The sequence below is a fragment of the Otolemur garnettii genome, unplaced genomic scaffold (genome assembly GCF_000181295.1).
Source record: "Otolemur garnettii isolate 467f Iridium unplaced genomic scaffold, OtoGar3 scaffold00026, whole genome shotgun sequence".
In the NCBI taxonomy this organism is placed as follows: Eukaryota; Metazoa; Chordata; class Mammalia; order Primates; family Galagidae; genus Otolemur; species Otolemur garnettii.
In genome coordinates, this window is record NW_003852421.1 from 6,621,119 (window position 1) to 6,644,499 (window position 23,381).

The window sequence follows — 23,381 nt, forward strand, 5'->3', positions numbered from 1 at the left end:
TACATTCACCATTGAAGAAGTCTAAATTGAAATCATGAGATGCTATTACACATAAATTATAAGGATTTTACTAACACCAACAACACTAAGTGTTGTCAAGGGCGCAAAGCAATTGGTGGAAATACAAAACAGTATGGTCATTTTGTAACACAGTTTGGTGGTTTTAATAGAGTTAAATACACACGTATTATACACTCTGGCAGTTGTATTCCTACGTATGTACTCTAGAGAAATAAATATTATATTCACAAAAAAACCTGTATATGAACATTTATAAGGACTCTATTCATAATGGCCAGAAAGAGATACACTGTGAAACATTCATACAATGAGCTACTCCTCAACAATGAATGGGGAGGAACTGTGAATACCACAACTCCTGTGAATGTCAAAGGCACTGGGTTGAGTGAAAGAAGTCAGTCTCAACTATTGCTCACATCGTGCATGACAATTTTGAACAGAAAAAACTACAGTGATGCAAACAGATCAGTGGGTACCAGGGTAGAGGATGCAGGGCAGGGAGAGGAATGTGCCTCTAAAACATAGCACATAGGATGAGGGGTTGATGGTATGGTTCTTTATTCTGATTACGGTGGTGGTTACAAATCTCTGTGCTAAATTACACTGAATTGTACACTCTTTCAATAAAAGGTCAAGATTACTATATTTTCATTTAAAAAAATACACTGCCTGCTTGACTGATTTCCAAAGAAAGAAGCTCTGATCCCAGTTCATATTAATTCAGCCATTCAGTAATATTTTACTGAGAATCTGTGATGTGCTGAGTATTATTACATGCTCTCAGTTATACCCATAAGCATAGCAAAGATCCCTGCCTTCATGGAATCTGGGACTTAGTCAAGTAAAAGGGAGCATAGAGGTAAGAATAGATAGAGCTAGTACCTTCAAAAGCAGCTGGAAGCAAACTGTCTTTTCATCTTTATCCTGTCAATCTTTCCAGAGCCCGGCTAAAGCAAAGTGAGGCGTTAGTGACAGGTAGCACATGCATCACTAGCATGGGCGCTGTGGAATTAAAACCCACCTCAGACATACTGAATAGGAACTTTCCTTTTAATAAGATCTCTGGGTGATTCAGACACTAATTACAGTTTGATTAGTGCTGCAGCAGAGTATTTCACTGATATGCCCACCCTCTCCCTCCCCGAAACTCTTCAAACTCCCTGTCCATCATGCCTCACCTCCTTGATCTTCTTTTGTAGATTGCTTCTCTGCAATTTTCCAAATCCCTCTTCCCTCTGTCCTTTACATGGAGGTTGCCCTATAATGTGGTCTACTCTTTTCTTCCTTGGTAAACTTATTCATTCCCCCATATCTATCGAGATGACACCCACATGCCCCTCCTGAGCTTCACATTTATTTTCTCAACTCTAGGAAAATCATTGTCTTCTTAATTTCTCCTAGCACTTTAAATTCAATTTGACCACAAATTTGATTGACTAACTGTTACCTGAAACCCCTTGCTTTGAGTCCCTTCTCCCTGATAAGTGCAATGCTATTTTCCCAGATGCTTGAGCTAGGAATACCTTTGCCTATGATCTTCATGTCTTTCCTTATGACACACCATTCACTTTCTCCATTCTCTTGAGTCAATTTTAGCATTCATGTCTCTTGAGTGCCCCACAACCATGTTCTGCCTCGGGTCCTTACCATCTCTTCCCTGGGCTTTCATGCTGGATTTCTTGTCCCAACATGCTTGCTGCGCAAATCCATTCATTTGTCCTGGAGTCCAGTGGTTCCTTATAGTTCTCCAAATATACTTTACACCATGTGACTTCTTAATTTAACTGTTCCTTTCCTTTTACCCCAGAGAATTTCCACCTATGCTTGCTTTTTTGAATTCTAGACTATCTTGACTCTAGGACAAAATGGTGAAATTAATGCCTAATACCCCAGATCATACCAATAAAAATGTAAACAGGATATTTTGACAGAAGTTCAGGAAAATTTCAACTCCTTCAAAAGCTCACCCATTTATTTTGGGGAGTCCACACCTAAATGACTCATGGGAAACCATGAATATTCATTTCTATTCATATACACTGCCCCGCAGTGGCCTCTGTAACACCTTGGATTACAAAGTTGCAGTATATGGAACACATTAGAATAATTCTCCCTTATTCACCAGCGATTTGTTCCAAGATCGCAGTGGATACCTGACATGGAGAATACCACCAAACATCATATATACTATATTTGTTTCCTATACATGCATACCTAGGAAACGTACATGCATACCTAGTTTAGTTTAATTTATAAATTAGGCACAGTAAGAGATGGACAACATAACTAGGAATAAAAGAGAATAATTACAACAACATAATATAATAAAGTTTAGGTGAATACAGTTTCTCTCTTGCTCTCTCTCAGAAGGTCTTCTTGTACAATTATTGTATTCACCTATTTTTGGAGTGCAGTTGATCACAGGTAACCGAAACTGCAGAAAGCATGACTTTCAATAAGGGGAAACTACTCTCTCTCTCTCTCTCTCTGTCTCTCCACACACACACACACACACACACACACACACACAGGCTTTATTGGCTCACAGGAAAATATATATTACAATATATATAACAGTATAGTTCCAAGTCTTAAAGAATTTCAGTGAAATGGTTTTCTCTTTTCACAGGTTGGGGAGTGTTTGCAGGTAGGTATCCCTCTCCCCAGGAATTCCACTATGACATGACCAGACTAGGGAACTAATGGGATTCATAATACAAATTTTTCACAATTTCCCTCTCACCTAGCAATCAAATTTTTCTTATTCAAATAGTTTGCAACTATTTCACTTCCTCTTCAAGTATGAATTCTCTCCCAGAAGGCTTGTGGGTCTCCCAGAGTGCTGCTGGTGGGTACTCCCACCATCTACTGGCCACGTGGCCACATACATATCTCACTGATGAGCTCTAGTAAGCACCTGGAGGTCATTTTGGTTTATAATCTCATGGTGCTTAGCAGCGTGATTCATTCTCATGGTTGTGCAATAAGTTTCTCCTGAACTAAATTCTGCATATATGTATATACCTTGCCAGACACCATTTTGCATGCAATGTAGGCAAATTCAAAACAAAATTATCAAGCATACCAAATATCTTCCTAAAATGTAAAACAGCCTAAAAGATGATAATAACCCAAAAGTTATATTGCAAGTCTTTTCTTTCATCCTTTCAGAAGTATTTTCTGGCCTCTGGCATTTACCTATTTATAAGGCTGATCACCACTTAAAGCATTAAGCAGGGAATTAAATTCTACATTTTCTAGGCATGTGCATGTGTGCACATGTGTGTGCTTGTAAGTGACCATTAAAATTCATTTTATCATGATCTGGGGACAGTAGTTGATTCAAATTACATATGGAGCCTCTCGATGCGGACAGCTTGTGGAAGATCATAAACACATTTTTCATATAGAAACACTGCAGCCATAAACACACCACGTGGTCAGCCCTTCCCTAAGGTTTGCTCCTTTAATTGTAAATAGCCAGAAAGTCATCAAGCCAGAGTTTAATAAACTTTTAATTTGAAATGAATTACCACATGTTGTGTTTGTTTACCCATTATTAAATCTCTTAGCAACCTATCAGTGGCAGAAACAGCATACTGTATCACAGCCCTGATATATTAGAAAACAAACCCATGGGGGATATTAACCACTAATAATATGCTTAGGAAGCTTCCAAGAAAAATAAATACATACAAGCAATAAGGAAGACATGTATTCCAAGAGATTTTATGTTCTGTTTTTGTATAAATCTGTTCAGAATAGGAGCAGGAGGTCCCTCTGCAGCCTTTGAATGTGAAGCTAGAATCAGTCTCCAGACTCAGAGTAGAGCAAATAAACAAGCAAGTTTTTTTCTACAGCATTTTCCTAATGCATAAAAGATTGTTTTTCTTACGAGGTATAGTCGGGTTTAACATGTTGGTATGCATGTTTTCCGGAACACCACCTGTCCTCCTTTCTGGGGACCTGGGGGCAGCAGTCTAAAGGCCAAGTTCATGGCACAGTGTAGTAGGTGTAGGAAATACAGCCACATTACCCTGAGGAGAAACTAGAAAGCAAAAATGATCTGGTGAGGCTCAGCGCAGGTAGCTCAATGAGTAGGGTGCCAGCCACATACACCAAAGCTGGCCCCTTCCAGCCCAGCCCTAAACAACAATGACAGCTGCAACCAAAAAAATAAAAAAATAGCCGGGTGTTGTGGCAGAAGCCTGTAGTCCCAGCTACTCAGGAGGCTGAGGCAAGAGAATCGCTTGAGCTCCAGAGTTTGAGGTTGCTGTGAGCTGGGACGCCATGGCACTCTTCCAAAGGCAACATAGTGAGATTGTCTCAAAAAATTAAAAAAAAAAATGATCTGTGAAAAATGGTCTGAGAGTAATTGCTTCTTATCTTCTGCTCAGTATCCTAAACTAGGTTAAAATGGCAATAACACTGAAATATTATCAGTTACATCAGAACCCACTTTCTCAAAAGTTAAAAATTGTAAAATTATAATTTTAGCTCCTTTCTTAATCCAAAAACACTGGAAAAGACAAAGAAAGAAATATAATTTTCAAATGCACGTATTTTATAATGCCTCATTTAGTGGTTTTATAGTTGACATTTGAACTCAATACTTAAATGAAAAAACCAATGGCACATCTATTTTTTTATCTAATGAAAGCATGTTCATTTCCTTTATATGTTTTGAATTAGTAATTTTATCTTAGGAAGATGATCTTCAACCATCACAAAGGGTTGGACTTTTTCCTTCCCTTCTGCTGTCTCAGATTCCCAGGTTACACAGATGATATGCTAATGTTAAAGTAATTTGTCTTCACAGAACAAGGGCATCCCAGCCCCTCAGGTTGAAAGACCTGACTAATCTAATTCAACATACAGTCAGTGGTGTAAAAGCAATTCTCCTACAGAGACAACTGAATGAGAATTAGCCACAATGTACATGTATGTCCTCAACAGGGCTGCCCTGCCAAGAAATTTGGAATGACCCTGGCCAGTCTCTGGTTTAAGTCCCCTTTTATGACATTCTCTACTCTTTTTCAGACAGCCAAGGTCTTAAGCTTATTTTATGCCCTGACTTCCTCACCTTCCCTTTATCCAAACTAACCATGCTGGCACACTAATTGATAATCACTTTGGATATTTACACTTAGAATTTAAAAATTAAAGCCTTAAACCTATTCTATTCCAACATAAAATGCTTAAAGTTGTGCATTTTGAGGACCACTAGCTTGATGCATTACCCACCAAAACCAGACATTTTTTTTTTAATTGCAGAAAACAGGAAAACATTTTATCTTTATTTGGGGGGGGGGTCAATGTGCTGATTTTATATACAATTTGAAATGCTTATATCAAACTGGTTAACATAGCCTTCACCTCACTTAATTATTGTGTCAAGACATTTTAACTCTACACTTAATAGATTTGACATGTACTCTTGCAATATGCACCATAGGGGTGGTCCCACCCTTCCCCCTCCTCTTCCCTACTTCATCCTGGGCTATTATAGGTGTGTTTTATCTTTCATATAAAAGTGTGGGTGTTTATAAATTGGTTTCATAATAATACTGAGTACATTGGATACTTTTTCTTCCATTCTTGAGATACTTTACTAAGAAGAATATGTTCCAGCTCCATTCATGTAAACATAAAAGAGGTAAAGTCTCCACACCTTTTTAAGGCTGTGTAATACTCCATGGTATACATACACCACAATTTACTAATCCAATCATGGGTCGATGGGCACTTGGGCTTCTTCCATGACTTGGCAATTATGAATTGGGCTACAAGAAACATTCTGGTGCAAATATCTTTGTTGTAAAGTGATTTTTGGTCTTCTTGATATACACCTAGTAGAGGAATTGCAGGATCAAACATCAGGTCTACTTTTAGATCCCTAAGTGTTCTCCAAACTTCTTTCCAAAAGGAACATTTAAGCGTGCACTCCCACCAGCAGTGCAGAAGTGCTCCCTTTTCTCTACATCCATGCCAATATCTGTAGTTTTGGGATTTTGTTATGTGGGCTACTCTTACTGGAGTTAGATATCTCAAAGTGGTTTTGATTTTCATTTCTCTGATGATTAAACATGTTGAGCATTTTTTCATGCACCTGTCCTTTTCAGAGAAGCTTCTGTTCAAGTCTTTTGCCCACAATGAAATCGGATCACTAGTTCTATTCTTGTTAGCAAGTTTGAGTTCTCTGTGGATTCTGGTTATCTAACCATTGTCAGAAACATAAGCTGAACATATCTTCTCCCATTCTGAGGGATATATACTTGCTTTACTTACTGTGTTCTTGGCTGCACAGAAGATTTTTACTTTGATCAGATCCTGGCAATGTATTTTTGGTGTTGCTTCAATTCCCCAGGGGTTCCTTCTCATAAAGTATTCTCCTAGGCCAATTTCTTCAAGTGTTTCCCCTGCACTCTCTCCAAGAATCTTTATACTTTTGTGTCTTAAGTTTAAATCTTTTACCCAGTGGGAATCCATTTTTGTTAATGGTGAAAGGTTTTGGTCTTCTAAAAGTCACCAGCCAATTCACCCAGCACTATTTGTTAAACGGGGAATATTTCCCCCAATTTATGTTGTTGATAGGCTTCTCAAAGATCAAATGATGGTAAGTGTCTGGGTTCATCTCTTGGTTCTCTATTCTGTTCCATACATCTACCTCTCTGGTTTTTTGTGCCAGTACCATGCTGTTTTAATTGCTATAGATTTATAGTATAGTCTGAAGTCTGAAACCAATGTTTTCAGTCACTTACCTTCTGTGGCTGCAAGTAAATCAAATCCAACTTGTCAAAGTGTGAGAGGCAATATAGTTTGATCAAGTTGCTTTATAACCATGCAATTTCTTGACTACCTTCTTTATATCTTATTTCTACTGTATTTTTACAAATATCTGTTTAAAGCCAGTGACATCATATATGTGTGTGTGTATAAAATTTCAACATCTCCAGATATATATCAGTCTATAACCTTATACTTATCTGGAGGTGGAGATGGTGGTTTCTTAGTTGCATTAGCCGATTATACTGGCTTATTCACAAGGGAACAGGTCAGGCGTAGATAAGGAGACCCAGAGAAGACCCAGCCAGGCCTTATAGTGGACTTGCCAATTAGGAAAGCAAGAGTTCTAGGACTTGAGCCAGGAAATCATCAGAGTTATACTTGGTGCATCAAGGCATAAAGTCCAAGGGACTTGGAAAACTACTGTAACAACTTAAGAAATTGTATGTCTATATATACACACTATTCATAGAGGGTGGTATACATATTACCCTCTGTGAAGCTTTATATTGCCTAGCTGATAAGCAAAACAAACTTGATGCATAGGAAAGCAGGTGTCACCCAGGAAGCTGAAGGGTGTAGACTTTGTGTCTGCTTCTTTTGGTAAAGGTTGAGCATGTTTCTGAAACCCTACTGCTTCCCTGAACTGTGCTCTCAACTCAACACTCCTATTTCCTCACTCACTCCTGGTTGAACTCAATCACTTTATGGTTTCAGCTGGAGTCCCCATGTTTACACTGCTCATCAAAGATACTCTCCCTCCCTATTCTCCATCTCTCTGCTGAGCTTCAAGTCCACACTCCCAATGGTTCCTTGAACATTATTATTTAAATATAATATAGAAATATCAAACCCAATAGATTGATTTCAAATCAAGTTTATGGTTTCCCCCCTAATCTTGCTCCTCTTCTTTTATTTCCTGTCATCTCTTACTTGAATCCGTATTCTATACCTTCTTATCCTTTCTTTTTAGAGATAGGGTCTCACTCTGTTACACAGGCTAGGGTGTAGTGGTGTCATCATAGTTCACAGCAGACCCAAACTCCTGAAATCAATGATCCTCCTGCCTCAGCCTCCCAAGTCCCTGGGACTACAAGTTGCACCACCTCACTGGACTAAGTTTTCACATTTTGGGAAACAAAGTCTCACGATGTTGTCCAGACTGGTCTTAAACACTTAGCTTAAAGTGATCCTCCTGCCTCAGCCTCCCAAGTAGCTAAGATTAAAGGTAATAGTGGTTAAAATCCTGTGTTATCATTTCTCAGCAATATCCAACTCAATCATAGCATCATTTCTTATGCTTACAGTCATTCTGTCATACTCCTTTATGAATTTCCTACTTAAGGCCCTCACCCTTTACTCAAACTACAGTAAACTTTTTCTAACTGATCTAACTGCTCTCTTTCTAGACATGTCATTCTCAAATGAACCCTCCTAAAAATTACAAGAGGGATCTACCCAAACAGAAATTGAAATGTGACACTCTCCTTCTTAAAATACTTCAGCAGCTGCCTACTCAATGCCAATTTCTGATCTGCCACAAAAGCCACAATAAAGATAAAAAGATGGTGGAGAAAATAGTAAAAAAATGAAAATAAAACTCAGGCAAGACTAATTAAGAAAAGCAATGACAACAAGTATTAATAAATATGAGGAATGAAAAGAGGAATGTAATGATAGATGTAGTAACATTTCAAAATTATAACATTGTCTATGTCTTTTCTCATAGATACATCAGTCATCTGTTAAAGAATACACAAAAAATGTTGGTTTCCTCCAAGAAGAACTAGGTTGCATACTTTGAACAATGTAAATGTATTGCCTGTTCCATAAAACTGTAACAAAAGGAAATAAATTTAATAATTAAAAGGATAATATAATACTAAGACCAAGTTAACTTAATTTGCTTGAATGGATTACATTAATGATTGGATAATTAAGATCAATAAAAAATTGAATTCAAAAATAAAAAGTTTCCTACCACTTGCCTTACCTAAAAACAAAGCACCAGAACTACTAATCAATGAGGAATAAAATAAATGACCCAAAGGAAAAATGGACAAACTATTCTGAGAATGGCGATTCTCAGAAGACAAAATCCAAATAGTCAGCAATATACTCCTATAGTTTGTCCATTTTTGTAAATATATATATATATATATATATACTTTTTAATGCTCAAATACGCTTATATGAAGAAAATTATAATTAGAGATGGTATTTTGTGGCAGTTACATTGAGAAAACTTTATAAATTTGACAATAACAAGGTTTGACAGGATATAGGGCAAAAAACCTCTCCTATATAGATGTTAGGCAGGTAAACTGAGGCACTGCATTGGATGGGAATGTGTTATTAGCTTTTAAACTTAGGAAGTATATGCCCTGAGATCCAGCAATTCTGATTTCTCCCTGTTGAAGTGTATGTACTCTATTGAAATCTTACCCATGTGAACAAGGAGAACATATCACAAATCATCATTATAACCTTGTTTATAATGAAGTATAATTAGAAATGACAACAATAGCAAGAAAACAATACATTTTTGGTATTCATGCAAAGGAATTACATACATCAATAAAATCAATAAACTAAAAACATATAGAGGATAGAGATAGACGTCAAAGACAATGGTGAAAGAAAAATTGTATAACATTTACATAAGTTTTTAAAACATAGAAAATATATCCACGGTTTAAGATTACACATATGTAGAAAATGTTTGAAAAACTGTGTGGAAATTATCAATAATAGACATCAGAAGGCTGAAAGTGTAATCAAGGATCAGTTCAGAGAAGGTGTTAGTAAATATGTAAAGTATAATTTTTGAAAGAAAAGATGTAAAAATGGCAAAACAGTTAAGAATTAACACAGCTGGGTACTGACTATTGGCCTTTTCTAAACAGAACATTTAAAATCTTTGATAATTTCAAAAATTAAAAAATAAATTGCAGACTATAAAGTTTATCAGGTAATACTTATAGTGTTAGCACTATGCTAGTAGCACCATTGTTACAATTATTACCAATTCATCCTCTGTAATTTCCACTAATACTATTATTATTGCTTGAGGATCTACCCTAGTAAAGATACTTGCAATTCTTTTGCTAAGAGAAATAATTCATTTGTAAAAATCATAATAATCCCTAATAGTATATTCTTCTATAAATGAAAATTTGTAGAGTGAATGTTTCAAAAAAAAGTTCATTTGCTTATTTAGTGCTAGATTAAACCAGCCTTTGAAATCAAAGACCTATAAAATAAACTACATTGAGAACTTATTTCTAAGAACATTTTATCATTCATAGCCATTTTTCAGTTACCAATCTCATAGGTGTACAAGAAAGATTCAAATTTAGAAATAAGGACCAAAGGAAGTCAAATTTCTCCCCACGCCCCCAAAAAACCTAGAAAAACAAATTTTAAAGCAGTAAGACCATGGAAAAAGACTTGCACATCAATGAAGTAATTTTATATAGTACTTACTCATGTAATAGAAATGTAATATAAAAAAATTCTTGTCAATGATTACATTCTCCTTAAATGCATGATGTTAAAAATACTGCATTAATAAAGAACAAATACTTCCTGCCCAGTTTTAGATAACATAACTTCAATATTAGTGATAGGATACTGAGAAAAACAAGTCAACCAACCCTGAGAAGAACGCACAGTAGATTCTTCATGATCCATTGATGCACAAGTGTTTTTCTCCATTTCTTTCTCCGAATGGCCAGCTGGATCATTCACCCCTAATTCTGCTCTCTCTGCTTTAGCCATTGGAAAAACTGGAAGTTGAGGGGAAAGTTGAACATGGCTTTCTTGGGTTTTTGGATCATCCAAACAGAAAGGAAGTTTAATTACCTATTAAAGGAGAAATCTGTTATCTAAAACCTTAAAACCTTGAAAATATTATATGCACAGTTTCTCTCTACAACAATGAGACAATCTGAATGAGCTAAAAGATCAATATAAATTTAGTTTTTAAATCCTTATGTGCTTTTGTTCAGTTGCATGATAAAGAAAGAATTTTTTGTGTGTATCAACCAATTTATCTTATCACTTCAAATATTGCCATTTGCTCAATAGGTAATATTTGTTTTTCTTTATTTTAAATTTCAATTTTATTTTCTTCTTTCAAATAACACTGACTGAAATCAGCAAATATTTATTGAGCATTTATTGTCTCAGATAAATACTACTTTAAGTTCCAAAGGAAATAACAAGATTGTTAAAATCTAGCAGTAAATAAGTGTGTGTTTATTATGCATTTTTCAACTTTATGTTCAAAATTTTAATAACAAAGTACTTGGAGAAAATAATCAATGAGATAGAAAATAAAATGTTCAGAAAAGTAAAGAATTGACAGAAAAAATTTCCTGGGGAAGAACTGTAGGCTATCTTGCTGACTTAATCTCCCCTCCTATGCCCTTTCACAGTTGCTGTGGAGGCTGAGTCTGAGCCATTTACCAGCCTTCTCTCCGGTACTTAGGATTATTAGCCCGAGTGCAGCCTCTAATGACATCCCGGTAGCACATGTGAAGTCATGGCTAAGCACGTGCCCAGTTTTGCCAGCCTCTTTTTGGTTATGGCAATTTCCTCGCACTGACTGACTCTAAAGGGAAATGATCAGGACTTACCTTGGATTAATTTGTTTTCCTTTAGTCTTATCTAAAGATTTATCATAAAAATCACTTTTCTATGTTATCATCTGCATTATCTGTCTTTTCCTACATCCAAGTTGCTTTCTTTTTGAGGAAATCTAATATTTACATATTGAGAAATTTTTGCATTTGAGAAAACTCACATCGGAAAAATCTATGTTTTAGAATTTCACGTAGGAGGAAAATGAAGTTTCCAGATAAGATTTTTTTTTTTTTTTGGTCCTCATGTAAAAAGAAGCATCTCTATTCCTACTTATTCTGCCGACAATCAGAAAATTATGAACTTTGCATAATTTCACTACTTTCATTAATAAGACTCCTCTGATGAAATATACAGAGGAGAAAATTGTTCTTATTCTCTATCAAATAGGAATGTTAGTGGATAATCACATCCATCTGTAATGGATAATGCAATCTAGGCCCTGTAGATGAATTATAATAGTATTACTTTTTTCTGCAATGCTTTTTTTTTTATAAATAGGAAGTCAGAACAGAAAGAGGAAAAATCAAGTAATATGTTCAAATGCAAGTTGACAAATAGATTTTGATTAAATCAAATAATTCTAATATTGTTTAACAAATAATCACTTTTATTGACCCTATAAATAAGTATCATTTCGTGATACTTATAAATATAAATTATCTTTATGATTAATACCAATACTACATAAATTATAATTTATGAAACAAAGTTACTGACCACTGTCCATACCATAATTTATAGAACACTGAACGTTAAGCACCAATTTATGTAAAAGTTAATTAAAAATTAAAAATCGTTTCACTTTAACTAAAGCAAAATTTATTTTTCTTTTATGTCTATGTTTTAATATCCTTTTGACTTTTGGTACAGTATTCAATTCATAAATTTTTTAAGTATTTTGTTGTGGGTTTCCTATAATTATGTTTAAAACTTAGATAATTTTTCAATAATTTCTTTATATTCATTTATAATAGTCTTTTTCAAGATTATTTATATCATGTTTCTGATTCTTAGAAGCTATTAAAAACTTCTTAGGCTTGAGGCCCCACCACAAAACAACCTAATGAAAATCTCTGAGAACAGAGTCCAGACAGTAGTATTTTTAAAGATTCCCACGTATTTTAAAATGTCATCTGATTTATCATGGGATGGTACTGTTTCTTGAATGAATAGAAGGGTATATATTCATGTGAGAGCTATTTTCTTAATAGGAGACCTACACTGCCTAACAAGATATTGCAAAACACTGTCAGGGAATTACCTAAAAGGGGAAAAAATGCCCCATCATCATATTCAAAATAAATAAGAAACAGAAAGATCTTCACAAAAGCATATGTAGCTGCTGGTTTGAAGGCCAAAATTGCATGTGTTTCCTGGAAATATCCATATTTAATAGTTCCATCAGTTAGGTAGATGGTAGGTAGATAGACAGGAAAAAAATCAAATGTGTAGGCAAGGAAGAACAATTCTTGGATTGTACAATACAGGCAACCTAGAAGATCATCATAATCAGAAAGAACAAATGTGGATATAGGACAAAAACAGAATACAAATGCATTGGAATGCTTTATGGTTAATGGATGCTGTCAATCTCTGGATCCTCTGTTGTGTTTGTCTCCATAATATGTGCAATGGCGTTTCTGCTCAAAGCCTCATATAGAAAATAAACAGAATGCCAAGTCTACACAAATACATGGTGTATGCCCAAGGGTTTGTTTGTTTGTTTTAAATATTTGATGTAAACCAGAAACAGCACGCTTTGAAGTGGTACAGCAAAGAAAGACAGTTTGGGATGGCCACTCTCATCTTATAGAAATAGGGGTCATTCATTATCTTTTGGATAAACATATGTCTGTCTCCTCACATGGATGGCAAGAGTCTGGAAGGCAGAAACCACATCTCATCTCCCCTGCAGCCCTTGAGCAGGCAATGCCCAACATGCAACAGAAATGCAGGAAGCACTTTCAGTAAGGAAACATCCAGTAGCTTATCTCGTATTGGTGAGCTGAAGCTACATGGTCTGTTCCCCAGCAACAGATTGTGAGCTAAGATCCAGGAGACCTGAGTGGCAGTTCTGGCTCATTCACAATGTACGAGATTATATCAATTTAACCTACATTATCAGAAATCAGCATTAACATGTAATTATTTTTACCACTTCATGATACTTGACTTATTAATATTTCCAACAGCATAAAAAGATGCTAAAGGCTGGAGAGAAGATAGCTTTATAAAAATTTAAATTCTTTTCCACTTACAAAATTATATGGCAAACCTGAAAATAGAGATTGCACAGCCAGTGGTCCAAGTCCAGGCAAATCAAGTCTTCAATTATCCTGAAACTGCTGAGTTTCTGGTCATAATGGCCTCGGAGGAGGGGACACTTGAATTTTCCCTCCACTACATCAAAGTTGTTATCACACAAAGGGAACACCGCCCAGCCCACAACCTGGTCGTGGCAAGAGTATGTTCCGCAAAGGAGAAGGAGTTCAAACAAGAAAGCCATGCCAGGTTTCACATCCTTCTTTTGAGGAAATACCTAGAAAAGACATTAAGACAAGGGAAGATGGGGATGTTTGTACTTTTTAGAAACACACTATGTTCAGTAAAGCTTATAGACAATTTAGCATGAAGTGAAAATCAGTCTATTCCTCCTGTTTACCCTTAAAAACTCATTATTGCTGTATTTACATAAGTAACTCTCCACGAAAATGTGACCCACACATGAAGACAAATTTGACTCTGGCAGTTCAAGATAATGCACTTTCTGTCCATATTGCAAGGGTACATGCCAAATATATTAATAGTAGAGTATATAAATGTCTAAACACAACAATTAAAGAAGTGAGGTGAATGCTACGTTAACCAGTTTCATGTAAACATTCCAAATTGTATATAAAAGCAGCACATTGTACCCCATAAATGCAGTAATGTACACAGTTATGATCTGATAAAAAAAAGTATTTGATTGATTAAAAAAAAGATTATGCAGTTTACAAGCTTTATAAATCAGGCTTATGATATTAGTTAATGGAATAGTCCGTATTTTTGTTCCTCTTTGCTGGAGCTCCATTGTATAAGGATTTCTATCTTTCATCCCAGCTAATGTTTCACAAGCCCATCATTCAGCTTCATGTCATTCATGTATCCAGGACAAGTGCACTGCCTATGATAAATGCTGTTTAAAAAGTGGTTGAATAAACTATCCCACTCCTCAGAAACTAAGCCTACCCATAATGGCAACTGGAGTTATTATTACAATATCTACCTCTTGAAGAAAAAATAGAGTCCCATTTAATTTTTTGACTCCCCTGTTTACTTCACCTGATACTAGGATGCATATCGCTGTAGAAGCAATAAGTTTGTGCTAAATAAAAGGCATTGTAAAGATGGATGATATACTTAAATATTGACTTATATCCTTATATATTGATATACTTAGATTGACTATTGTTCAAGTCCCCAGACGTTAAGATATGGACCCTATTTGTTGGCACTTAAGAAAAAAATTAGGAAAATTGAGACATAGATAATCTCAGAATTTAAAAAATAGATAATACAAAGTCGCTAATAGCTTTAGGTTTTGTTTTAAATTTGGTGTGAATAATTACAAATGGATAACGATAAGAACTTACCTAAGACTATTTTAAAATAATATATTCAACAAAAAGTAGTATAGGTTATTTTATATGATTTATGTAAATATTCTAACAATTAGTTTGGAGATAAAATGAAACAGCGGCATCTGTTGAAAAATACCGTAACCCTGCCGCAGCTGCTATTAAACCATTAAAAGGATCAGGTTTCATTTAAACCAGATTTAACCATTTTCTACAACAGCCCATGGGAAAGCTAAAAACATTAGGCACCAATTACTGACAAAAGAGATCCTTAATCAAGCCATACTTTTCATTTGGTTAGTTGGCTGTGAGTAACCTTTGTGATAAGAGAATAAAAGTTAAATGAGGAGGAGAAGGATAAATGGAGTCAGAAACCTGTTTGGACCAGCCTTGAAAAATAAAATTGAACACATGCTCTTAACAATAGTTTCCTCTATTTTTATTCCTGCATTTAGAAATAAAAACTAGTCCTCCTCTTATACAAAACTGGTCTTATTCAGCAACACAGTTAAAGTAGAAAAAGTCAGAATTTATCCAGTAATGACTCAATTCTACCATTAAATTTTTTGTGGTCTTGGGCAAGTCTCTTCTCTTTTTATACCTAAGTTTCCTTATCCCTAAAACGCAAGGGCATAAATGGCATCTTCTCCGAGTCAAGGCAATTATCAATTTAGACCATAAATATAAAAATATGCTCAGGAAAATATGAAAGGTGCATTATTATTTATTTATCTTAAGAATTTATATACCAACTGCTCCTAAAATGACTTAGAATGATCATAGTTTTTATTTTAACAAAGAGGAAAAAATTTTTCAAGGCTAAAATACACATATAAATATGCAAATCACCAGCATCCTTTTGTGCATAAGAGATAGTTTAAGGTTACCAACCACAACATATGATCACGATGTGGTACTGTACCAACGCACAAGAGTAATTCTCCTCCATCGGTTCCCCAAGAGAGAAGAGTCATGTGCAACTATCCTGACAGCCCCTGAAATAAGTAGGTACATGAACAAGAACAAATCTAGTTACCGATACTGAATGGAAGGAGGATAAAAGCCACAAAAGATTAAATAAAGGAATTTGCTTCATTTGACAACAGTTATCTTATAATTTCTGTATATTCTTTTAGAGCCTTGCCTCTGCTGTGTGTTATAGGAGAGGTCTTTTGCCTAGCTAGGAACTCGATTATTTTCTTCCCTGGCAAGAAAAATCACTAAGCTTCATTATACTTCTCAATGGATCCTTTCCACAAACTTGAATATATCCATAGCAAACCTGTGTTGTATCCTAGAAGTATTTTTTAGTAGATCTGCAATTAAATATTGTATATTACAAGAAATAAATGTATTAGTTTCCCCACCAACCAATGCCCATGTCATCATGAGAATCCTGGAAGCTGGCAGTTATAATGTCCTCCAAGTACTTTATTTTCCAATAATTATATAGATCACTCCATTGAAGTAAGAGATACTACAGAGCTGAATTTAACTGTATAGCATAAGGGTGATCATTTAGTCTTCCGTATCACAAATAGTGGTTGTGAGAGTGAAAGGAAAGCAGAATCCAAGAAGCTAAAATCAAAGTTGAAGACTGAGTGTTGAATAGAGAAATGAAAGAAAAACAAAATTCCTTCTACTTAAACCAGATACATTTTTACATGTATATACTAGCCTATTTTTATTTACTATCATAAAATTTACACAAATCTATTATTAAAAAGTTGAGATTAGTGTCATGGCTTTCCTCTGCCTCTCAGGAACGCCTCCAGCATCTCTAGTCACACTTCACATGGGTTGCCTAGTGTTATTCAAGGTTTATAGTATTGCCCTAAATATGAAGAAAAATACTTAAGAAATACCAAATACTTTTAAATTAAAGTAATCCAGTAAATGATAAAAAAATGAAAAAAAAATGCATATTCACATTCATTTTAACGAATGTTTCATTTTTTGTAAGATTATCATTTTTATAATCAGAAAAGATATTGATAAAGTGATTTCAAAAACAGAAGGCCTTCAGAGTCTTACTTCTGTTACAATGAAGATGGTCGTGAATGCCCAATGACCCCACCAGAAAATGTAAAAAAAAAAGTTTAATTACAAAATTATGTATATTTTTGAACCCATTGGGGACCTAAGGACACAAAGAAATTTAGCAAATACTAAATCTCATAAAAAGATAAGGTCATCTTATGTGAGTTAAGACTAGAGGAAGCTTTTCTATAAATTTCAGAATATTTCAGAATCATTTTGATTATATAGTTTCCATTTGTCTATTTTAAGTCTAAGTTACAAGTATATGCCCTTCTGCCAGAAAGTATGTCCCAGAGAGCAAGTGAAGAGGTACACCGGTCACTAGAGAAGGAGAAACTGGCTAAACTTTCAACAATTTGGGGCTCACATGACATATTGCCCAAACACAAAGCAAGTCTTCATTATTTACCAGTTATGAATCTTAGGATGTTCATCAAGAGCAGCATGTGGGCAATTGAATCTAGGCAGGGAGATTTCCCATGGGACAGAAGTCTTAGGGCAAAGCTGGTGAGCAGAGCAGAATCTCATGTGACATGGATATCAAGCACAGAAAGAAAAAAAAAAGGACCCTTTACAACTTAAAGCTTTTGGAACCAACTTGAAGTAAATTAAATCCAACTAAATCTGAAACCCAATTCCAACTTAACTCAATTCCTGATTGGAGCAGAAAGATCCACCTCTTATGGGGAATAAATATTTTCTACTCCAACATCTCTAATTTGTTCATACACAATGTCTAGCACATAATACACAACAATGAAACATCCATTGAAGCAGGAAAATGTGATTCATATACAAAAGAAAACTAGTCAATGAAAATTTACCCACAGATGACCCAGTTCTTTCATGTTGAAATCAACTAAGACTTTAAACAATCATCATAATTAGAAAAAAAAAAGAGTAAAAGATGAAAATAACGAAAGAATGGAGTATTTCAGAGAACTTTTTAAATGTTTAGAACAAAAACATAAAATATTTGAAAATGACAAAATCATTACATGGGCTTAACAGTAGAAATGGACACTTTAGGAAAGATAGGTGAACTCTAAGAGAAATCAACATAAATTATCCCAATTGAAGCAAAAAGATAAAAATAATAAAATAGAAAAACAAATCAAAGCATATAAGACCTGAAAGATGATAACAATCTAACACACATGGAATTGGAATCCTAAAAGTAGACAAGAAAGGGTATGGGGCAGAAAAACATATTTGATGAGATATTGGCTGAAAATATTCCAAAATTGATGAAAGACATCAATCTACAAAACCAAGAAGCTCAGAAAATCTCAAGCAGAAAAAATACAAAGGAAATAATAACTGGTCATATCATTGTCAAACTAATGAAAATCCAAGATAAAGAGAAAATCTTAAAAGTAGACTCATCCATGATACCTAACAAAAAGTACCTTATTAGCTATCAAAGAAATGTGCTTATTCAAGTATACATATTTCTTCTTCATGGCATTCCAAGTTGATATTAATATAAAAATATCATACATTACATGACAAATATAACTTTCATTGCTTTGCCCAGCTTCTTTGCTCTGCATTCTGGTCACATAAAGTTACTTTTATGGACTTAAAAGTTACTTTTAAGTTTTCTGGAAACATTGATTTATTATAAGCTCTACTTTTGGCTGCTTGGTAGACTGTTTCAAACCTAATTGACATCACTTTATTTGTACCATATAAATTGCAATTCTTTAGCATTATATTCAAGATCCTAATGAAGCCTCACCACAATCTAATTTTCTAGTTTTACCTCGTATTAAGCATATAAAGTACTTAAATATATATTAGCTTATGTCAGATATACACATACATATTAATCACTCTCAAAACTATTACTATCAAAATGATTTTCTCAAATGTCTGTATGTACCCACGAGCTTGTACACACACACACACACACACACACACAGTCTATTATTTTCTCATGACAGCTCTTTCATCAGAAAATCCTTCTTCCTACTTCAAGGTGATTTGCTCATTATAATCAAAGAATTTTGTCTTCAGTTTGGACAAGACCTTTGAGGTGATCATTTCTAATCCACATGCTCTCAAGCAGATGTGTAGGAAGAAATGCAGATGGGACCCAGAATACGTCCCGAGTCTGGGGGAGGGAAGATAGATAAAACGAATGGAAAATAAACTCGATAGTATCTTCCAGGTCTGACATTCTATGGGGAATAGACCTGGGTAGTCAAGAAAGTAAATCAATGGACTTAATTTGCATTAGAAAAAGCAAAATGTTGTTTTGAGGCAGACAACTCTGGACCAGTGAGTGGGAGTTGATGCACAACACACGATAATCTAGGTTATCCAGTGGGAGTTTAATAGTATCATTATTTTTTTTCTTTCATTTCCTCAGCCAAGATAAATAAGTGGGTAAATTACTTCTAATCCCCAGACTTTTTGCTGTGGGATAAGAGAAAGTAATTACTCTTAGAAATCTATCTTGGCCTAGGGATCCAAGGACTCAGCAACTGTGACTATCAGAGCGATGATCTTACTTCCTATACCAGTGGAAAAAACAGTGCTCACATGTCAAATGTAGTAGTTCCTGGTCCCTGTTTCAGAAAAAATATTTTTTAAATTCCTTAATCCTAACAGTTGGCACACAGCAACAGTTAACATTTATTTGCTAAATATAAAGGGCATTTTTAAAAACACTTTACCCTCACTGACTCAATTGCCGTGATAAATCTTATGAATTAGATGGTATTATTGACCCCATTTTACAAATGATACAACTGAGGCAAAGAAAGATTTGGTCCAACATCATACAAAACAGAAGGAGATAGTAGAGCTGGGGCTGATTTTAAGCAATCTGCCCCAGAGCCATTCATGCTATGTTTCCTGAATGCTAGGAGGCTAAGAACCGATGGTCTACCTTGAGTCACGTCAAAAGACCTTAAGATCACTCGGTTCTGCATTAATTACTGTTTTTTCATTATTCCTACAAACTGAGAAGTTAGAGTTGTTCTTCCAGATGTTTTTCTGTATCCGGATCGTTCTTTTCTCCTAAATTGCTCACTTTTGATTCAGACATCCAAAGGAGACAAGTTTACCAAGAAAAAATATTTTTACCCTAGTAAAAACCTACTGCCCAAGATCCTTAAAGAATAAGCCTTTTCAAAGGGGTAAATTTAACTGCATATCTTACAAATGAATAATTCTAAAGAAAAATCCTCCTTAGGTAAAGGAAACATTCTATGATCTCTCAAACCTAAAGTCCCTGAATCTAATTTTACAATGTCCCAACAACTAATTTAGTCTCTCAAGGAACAGCAACAATTATACCACGACAACCTTAAAGGCCCTAAACTAGCAGTTCTCAAATTAAGTTTGTATGAGAGTAACCCAAGTGTACTTATGAAAAATATGGATTTCCAGACCTTGTGCTTACCCTTGAATCAGGGTCTGGGGCAGGAACTGGGACTCTGATGATAACAAGTATACTGAGGTAATAATCAGGTGGTCCTTTAGCAAATCACTTTGAGAATCACTACTTAGTGTATGCACCATGATAAGCAAAATGGGCTTGTGAACCGTTGATTACATGTCTGATTGACTTCCACTGCTAAGGACAACTATACTTCTGCCTGAAGCCAAACTGAGTCATACCTGACTAATGACTGGTTAAATAATAATTTAACCTTTCTACTATTTTCTTTTCAAACATAACTGAAATTAAGAGGAAATAAATGGTATGTCCTCTTATTATTTCACAAGTTCATTACCTGACCTCAACCCCAACATGTCATAACTCATCTCTTCACCTGCTACCCAAATGTTCAACTAAGACTATTTTGCTCAAAAGAGATAGAAAAAAATCTAATTGAATATTTTAATTTAGAAAATCCAGATCTACGATTCTCCCGCTCTCCTTATCTTTTTTCTTTTCTTTTTTTGATTGTGAAAACAAAAAAAGTTGAGTTTTCTTTTCAGTTTCTCCTTGTTAGGCAGAAGATAGATCTTTCCTTTCACTGTCCCTGAGAGTTGAACACATTGGGGAAAAATTGGGCACAGCCCATTACTTTTACAAACCCCAGTGAGTGAGCCTCAGTGCACAAAAAGATGGCATTTCTGAACATCTGCAGCCTGATTAGATCAAAGACCAACAAATTAACCACAAATGGTTTCACAAGGAGCATGCAAATATATCATTTGGAAAGGAGAAAACTTTTGGCAATAATTGCTAATCAACATTTTCCCTTTGGGCAGCCCATATTGCACCAAAGATCTCCAGCAATGAAGTTAATGCCTGCACAGCATCTTCTATTTTACAGATCTCTTCCATGCACATTATCACACTGGATCTGCGTGTCAGTCCTATTATGTTATTGACATTAGCCCATTTTGCAGGTGACTGAAATAAAGGATTTGGGAAAGTAATGACTTGCTCGTGTTTCTCCAGCTACTGAACTGTTGAGTTGACTTTATCAAAAACCATGTCTGACTTGCGTGCTTCCCTTCAATCATTCATACATTCACACACACTTATTAAATGTCCATTTTGCACTTAAGCACCATTTTTAGCACTGAGGATAAAAATAATTGAGACAAATGAGCTTCCTACTCATGCTGGGCAAGAGTCTGGTGGGGAAGGGAATAAACAATGAACAAATGCATAAGACCTCAGTGATAAACACTTAACCTGTAACAGCTGATACTGAAATGATGAAAATAAATAGCTATAGAAAAAACAGTGACTAGAGAAAGGGGCTATCCTGTCAGGCATCTTTTGTGTAAGGAAACAACTGTTACCCTGAGAACTGCCACCTTAAGGTGTGAACAAAAAACCCTAAACAGGAGGTAGCAATGAATTCAGTGGCCCTATAGCAAGAATGAGCTTGGCATGGTCAGAGAATGAAAGGAGGCTGGAATGAAACTCATATGCAAAAAACTAACATCAAATAAAGGAAGAAAGTGGGATATAGCCCTGACCACTCAAGGTCTGAAGGCCAAGTAAGAAATCTGGATTTTATTCAAAATGCAATGAAGATCTAAATGCAATGGAAAAATCTTAAGCAGAGGCCTGAAATGATCTGATTTGCAGTTTGCTAGATCGACCTTTATTGGTCCTTGAATTTAGCGATGTTTTTGTTTGAACATAAATCCTTTCCCTGCTACCATCATAAGCTTTGAGAGCCTCATAAGTTCAAAGTTATTGACTTCTGGCTTGGTGCATGTACGAGGCAGATGATGGGAACAGATAGCCAAGCCTATCCTTTGCAATTAACAGGCTGTGTGACCTTGGAGAAATTCTTTGCCCTACTCAGTCCTGTGTGACTTCCTTCTGTGTTCATGTGAGAATTAATGCCTTAAAAGTAATTGTAAAGCATTTTGTATGGATGTTGAAATATTAAAACATATTCCCTTTGAATGTGAGTGAGTTCAAATATAGAAGCAAGTTCTTCCTCTTTGGAGAATTCAAAATGATTTGATTGTTGAATTGCATGCCAAGTGAACAAGAACTACTATTTTGTAACTAGGGCATTCTTAACTCTGAATACATTGCATGTGAACAGATGTAGAGAGCAGACACAAAGGACAAAGGTGGATTTATAGCTTTATGAAAGCATTCCCAATAAAATAAAGAATGTGAATCTGTATAAAAGACAAATAATTTTTTAAAGTTAAAAAACAAAATATTCTACTAAAAGCCAGTCAATGGATGTCTCTTTGAAGACCTCACTGTAACTCTTTGGAGTTCTTAGATTTGTTCATTCATTTTAAAAATATTTATTGAGACAGTCCCATTTCTAGATGCTGGTGAAATAGCAGAGAACAAATAGACCAGAGTCCCTCCTCTCAAGAAATTTGTGTTCTGGTGCTGCAAAATATTCTTAAAATTGAGTTACCACCTCCTTCCCAGTGTTAGTTTACTACAGGATACAAAGGCTGTCCTTTCAGACTCTGAAAGGAAAGACTAAAAAGAGAGAGAAGATTATCTTTAGAAACAGCCTGATAAAAATACAAAGAAAAATTATGAGGTTTGATGGGTAATTACAGCCAAGAAAAGCCAATATATCCTTTCTTGCTGCTTTCTTTAAAGTGAGTTCTAAACTTTGGTGTTCAAACTGAGGAGTCATTGACAATTTGATCTGAATCTCAGTTTCAAACATGTGAGCAAATCCTCACCTCTAAACCTCAATTTTTCTCACTTGCAAAATGGGTACCCAGTGGACAGGATTGTGTGAAGTTAGCACTGATGGTGTATGTTAAGTGCATAGTGTCATGATTGGCACACCGCAGGCA